This window comes from Macrosteles quadrilineatus, unplaced genomic scaffold (assembly GCF_028750875.1).
Source record: "Macrosteles quadrilineatus isolate MER2022 unplaced genomic scaffold, UCM_ALF_1.0 Scaffold_1__1_contigs__length_201487025, whole genome shotgun sequence".
NCBI classification, from domain to species: domain Eukaryota; kingdom Metazoa; phylum Arthropoda; class Insecta; order Hemiptera; family Cicadellidae; genus Macrosteles; species Macrosteles quadrilineatus.
Window position 1 is genome coordinate 137,911,940 of NW_026542594.1, and position 6,587 is coordinate 137,918,526.

Below are 6,587 nucleotides of genomic sequence, written 5' to 3' on the forward strand. Positions count from 1 at the left end.
ACCACATTTTCCTTGTAATTTACGAATTGGTCTAATTATCAGGATAATACTGCGGATAGTCGTAGTACTCACTAGTGCGGACGTTAATCCACACCAGGGAGCATCGCATCCACAGTGCATCCCTATAAATATCCACAATTCGTGACCTCCCAGTAGCTGGATTACAGGACGACGCCACCCGTCCCAGTCAACTATACATTATACATTATACATTATCAATTATACATGCTCAACTATATTATTACGTATCAACTACTTTTGCTATTTGACTGAGAGTTTAATTTGATTTTACTTTGTATAAATTGCTTAAATACAACGCATCTGCTGTCAGGTTTGTGCGATTTACGGGCCAGGAAGCCATTTTAAGTAGTACAATTTCTTGTAACTAAATTAAATTGTGTTATATGTCATGAATCGTCCTCAGACACATATTGATTCGACATAGACAATATTTTTATTAAAATTACAATATAAATTACTGTAAACGAATTATTGAAGAAGGCTGATCATATAGCGATGGCTTCCGATTTCCTAAGAAAATGGAAGATCAATCTAGCTTTAGATACAAATGTTTATGTAAATCATTCACACTACTTCAATTGGGTGGTAGTTTAACTATTTAAAAAGAACGGAAATATTTACAAACTTAATAAGCTTAAAAAAGAAGAAAAAATCTCTGACTTATTTGCATTAAACTGTGTGGCAGAATCCAAACTAAAAAAATATTCTAATGCAAACATCTACTGTATAATGAGAATCAAAAGATATACTTAGATAAAGTAAACAAAAACAAACTAAAAATAATGTTACAGCTAATTAATATTCAATATTTTAATGCCATTAAATAAAACCATTTTATTGTAGTTCGGGCCCTTATGAGAGGATTCATTGAGAAACTGATACTCTCGGGGAAGTTTGACATCGAAATTGTCATTTAAGTATGCGGTTGATAGGTGTCTGGCTTGCATTTTTCTCAAAAGCTCGTGATTGTTATCATTTTTATACCGGGTGTCCCACGAAAAGGTCCCGATTTTTTAATTAATGTATTAGACGCACCGAACACTCTACACACCTGAAACTCAACAGTCCTACTCATTGTGAAAGAAATACCCCTGAGTATCAGTTAATTCTGACACATTAGGTCAAAATGACGGGATAAAAAGTAGGTTTAGCTTTAAAATACGATTGTTGTTTTTGTTGCTTTTAGTTTTTCCGCCATTTTGTTTAGATTAGTCAGAATTAATTGAGACTTGGGGGAAACACCTTTACATATATATGTTAGTCACGACTGTAGAATTTCAAGTATGTAGCGCGCTCTACAAGTCCGCTATATCAATTTAAAAATAGGAACCTCTTCGTGGAACACCCGGTATATAGATTTTATAGTTTACTGGATGTTATATCACAGCTGTTAATTCATAGATAAAGAAGATTGAAGTGCTATCATCGTCACATCCTGTAGAAAATGTATTTCTTATTTATACTATAAATACCTATTATAGTATTTAATTACCTATTATATATTTCTGTAAATGTAATAATCTATTCAAGTCTAAAAAACATTTACGAAATTTTAATGCCGTGTAGACTCTTCTGTTAAAGCACAAAGGTCCTCAGAGACGATCCGAATAGTCAAGTGGAGTGTAAAGTAGTGTTATTTGTTTAGGGAGGTCCCTGGACTGCGTTGGCGGTGACAGGCCCTGAGCCCCGCAGAAACATTCTATGTTGTGACAACCTTGTAATTGGCTTGCCATTTACTATTATCATGCGAATCCGACAACAATAATCATTCTAAATAATAGCAAGTACTATTGGTAAAAACATGGCTACTCCCAATAATATTAGATTTTTACTTTTATAGGCAGTATATTTTATATACGTAAAAGGGTCGATATTAAATATATTATTTTTAATTGTATCATAACTACACGGTAGTTTACTACATAGATCCAATGATACATAATTAATCTAATATAAATTGAAAAAGAGAGATGAATGGAGTTAGAAACAGAACTGATGTAATCCATCGTAAAAGTGTTCTGATTGCAATCATCAGCCATCAGAAAATATTTGCTTTTTGAATAGTGTTTTAGTAAATAATAGAACTGATCATCACACTGATATTGTAATACCATACAATTCTATACACTCAGTGTTTAGAACAAGGATTTTGGGACCTACTATCCAACACTATCGGATTGTATTATCTTCGTCAACAGAACCACCGATGTCTCTGTCAACAGTGAGCTAATTGCAAACCCCAGCCATCATCAAACATTAACTAGCTGGGCAGTGCTTCAGTAAATACTAGAAGTAGACTGATCTCACTGATATTATAATACCATAAAATTATATACAATCAGTGGTTTAACAAGGATTTTATTCTCGCTTCGGTATTGATCAAGGGCTCTGACACAATTTTGACATAGAATTTTAAATAGTAATTATGGACTAGTTTCTTTGGCAAAAATAATTGACATAATTATTGACATACATTATCAATATTTGAATGTAAACAAGCAGGACTGTCAAATAAACTTTCTTTCACAACTCACTACCATCGAAGTATACATACATTAAATTGATATCTGATAAATATATGATCCATTTCTCATAAGGTTAACATGGGAAACTCCAGAGCCACTGGGGCGGAGCCCTTTTAAGAATTTCGAAACGGGAAATAGTTTACGTCCGATTCGCATACCTACAGAATTTACACACCAAATTTCATAACGATCGGTGAAGTCGTTTCGGAGGAGTTTGCAGACAAACACTGTGACACGAGAATTTTATATATTAGACACATATTAACATATAACACAAAAGTTGTGTTATATACTTCGATGCTCACTACAGCTGATTTAACAAAATTAAGTGATAAAAGTAATAAGCATCTATATATCTAATTCCGTAAGCCCAAAATTTTACAATGAAATTGTGAGCGAACGGGAGGCCGTAGAAAGCTGGGAGAGGTCTCATTTTAAAGGTCTGGGCATGAAGTTTTGGGGAAAATTATTCATTTTTCTTAATTATTCACCAAAAGGTTGTTACGTAATAAAATAATTTACATTTAAATAACATGGAAGTCCAGGATATCTAATTCCGTAAGCCCAAAATTTTACAATGAAATTGTGAGCGAACGGGAGGCCGTAGAAAGCTGGGAGAGGTCTCATTTTAAAGGTCTGGGCATGAAGTTTTGGGGAAAATTATTCATTTTTCTTAATTATACACCAAAAGGTTGTTACGTAATAAAATAATTTACATTTAAATAACATGGAAGTCCAGGTCATGTTTGCTTTGTTTACTTAAAAATCTATATCTAATTCCGTAAGCCCAAAATTTTACAATGAAATTGTGAGCGAACGGGAGGCCGTAGAAAGCTGGGAGAGGTCTCATTTTAAAGGTCTGGGCATGAAGTTTTGGGGAAAATTATTCATTTTTCTTAATTATAAACAAAAAGGTTGTTACGTAATAAAATAATTTACATTTAAATAACATGGAAGTCCAGGTCATGTTTGCTTTGTTTACTTAAAAACATGTGGTTTAACTTTATTTAATGGTAATATGTACTGTAGTATGTATACTATTATAAAGCTGAAATATAGACTTTTTCCCAAGTTTAAGGGTCTGGATTAGTTAATGGAATAAGATTGGTTGTGTTAGGTATGTCTGAAAAAAGTGTAAAGTTAGAAGTAATTACTGGAGTAGGCAAAGGGAACATATTTTTCATGCCAAAAATAAAACTAACATCTAAAGATCCTAATATGCCGTTTAAGTTTAGGGATTCAATTCCTATTGGGATTAGCTTTAGATATTAGGCTACTATAAATAAAGCGCAAAGCCAAACCTTCAAAAGTTAGCATTTATTTGAAAAAAAAACCTGTGTTTACCCATGGTCAACTTTATGTTGCTTTTAGCCGGTTAAAGTGGCTAGATGATATTAAAATAGTATTAGAACAAAATAAAGACCAAGGGTTCGATTAAAATGGATACTATACTCTGTTGTTTTCAGAGAGATTTTGTTATGATTAGCATTATACAATTTGGAGGATGACTTTGTGTTTTATTTAAGTGAATAAAACACCTATATTCCTATATTCAAAGGAATTGATAAATATTTATTTAATAGTGATGAAGATTATTATTGAAAATGTTCCTTAGTTGTATATTATGATTAGAAATTTTGTATAATAAACACACTGCATGAACAGTTCTTTGGTATTTTAAACAGAACAGACATCAAAAAATTTCATTATGCAGATATTTGATAACTTTTATACATATTATAATATACAAAAATATTAAACGATAATTCAAGGTAGGGTAACCCATGAGACTAATAATTTGTACAAAATAATTACTAGAATTTTTATATAGGGGCTATTGCCCCTACAAGCCACTAGTATGATGTAATTTTGCAACCGGTTGATGTATCAACCTAGGCTCTGCATTTAAGTTTTAAAATTTTATCATATGAAAATTATGTTATTGATATATTTTTGTGTAGACAGTAATAAGGTGACAAAGTTTTTATTTGTGTAACTATTAGTATAGCTTTTTGTTTACAGTTTAAACTGAATAACTTGTACGAGAAGTTTACATCTTCCATTGGTTTTGGATAACTACTGTACTCAGCACGAGTCCCTAATTCGTTTATACTGTATTTCTAAATATTCAATTATACATTCATTTTTTATTTTATGTGTGGTTATGTTCGAGTGCTCCTGTATTAACATAATGTTATCTTTTTCACTAACTAAAGCTTGACAATACCTTTTTCCTACAGTTACCTAACAATGTACATGTTCTCTCACTGATTTGAGAAAGCAAAGTGGCCAATTCGCTCATCAGTGAGACAATGTTAACATTGTCTCACTCTAATTACTTTGTCTCACTCCAGATTTGCAACGTGAAGGCACGAAATAGTGAGCGCGTAACATGCAGGCAACGTCGTATGCGCGCGAAATACGTTGGCAGCACTAGCTGTAAATCAGCTGGTCAGCTGTTCTACTGTTGTATTTGTCACTTCACATTAAATGTTATATTACAAGTTCACTTCTGTGTAAAAATAGGTTATGTTTCTTCACAAATTTATTTGTTTTATGGTAACTGTAGGAAAATTATAATGTGCAACTCGAGTTCAAAGTACAATTGCCTCACTCGAGAAACCATTCCTCACTCGCCTACGGCTTGTGAGTAAGGATTTCTCTCGAGTGAGTCAATTGCTCACTTTTCTCACTAGTTGCACAAATAACTATTAATACTTTGTTTATCATTTAGTGGTTGAGTTTTGCTATACGGCAGCGCAGAACCTAAGGTAATAGTTTAACCTATTATGTTATGCAGATGACTTTTGTTCCTAAATTAATGAAAACGTGTTACTGTTTTTTCATAATCAATGGTAATGTTGTAGATATAAATGCCTTAAACTATTAACAGGGTAAAATGACACTTATTAAAAATTTTAGATTTGAAACCAGTTGTTCGAATGTTATTTGCTGATGAAGTATTAACGTTGATGAAATGTTAAGGGATACTTTTTTCTATGCGAATGACAGTTAACATTCAAATAGTTTTATTTTTGCTAATTGTTAATTTTTTTATGAACTGCAGGTAAAGATGATTCACTAATACTATTTTTCATCATTGACAATATTATTTCATTTAGTGCTTAACATTTTACTCATTGTTAATATTGGTCAGAAAGGGCATGAGGGAATTCAATGTATTCAAAATGTGCAATTCAATGTTAAATTCAATGTGTATACATCAGAACGTAACCACATGGAGATTAACCATATTCTGGCTGTGATGGATCAAGTAGGTCACTTATGTCAGAGTTGGCACCACAACATTTGGATACTGTTTCAGACATTAGATCTTTATAATTACACATTATTATTCCACTAAGTTATGTCGGTATTTCAAAATATAATAGATTGATATTTTAAGCCTTGTAACAAAACTTAGGTGTATATCGATGTATTTGGTACATTGAGAAGCTTTTTTATTATTAAAATATGTAATTCAAAATATTCGATGTAGTATTCAATACTCCATTCAAAAAACTACAATTATTGCACGGTCTAATTTAATTTTATCCTGCACCATTGAGCATAATCTAGCTCCGTATATTGGTACTTTCCTAAATGAGAGCAGTATGGGGTTTCTTTAAGCTAAGCTCATTCTTTGCATTTCCTAAGAATTTCCCTTGAAGGATAGTTATTACTAGTTAACAAAGATAAATTAACAACGAAATGCTTTATACTTTTACAGGTATTAAGTTATAGGTGTGTCATTACAAATATAATATTCATTTATGTTCTTAAAGGTGGATTAAATTTGGGCTTACGTTATACATGTGCTAGTGAATTTATTGAAAAGGGCTCCGCCCCAGACCGTTTTAAGGGGTCCAATGTCAGACTTTTAGAACTACAATGTTTACAAATAAATATAATTTAAAAGCAGATGTTTGTTTTAAGTAACTGTTGTTTTGAATAATCACAACATCCTATATTAGTCATGATTTGGAATAGTGCCACAATATTTCCACAGCATGTAGCGCAGAAAACAATTTTACTTTTAGA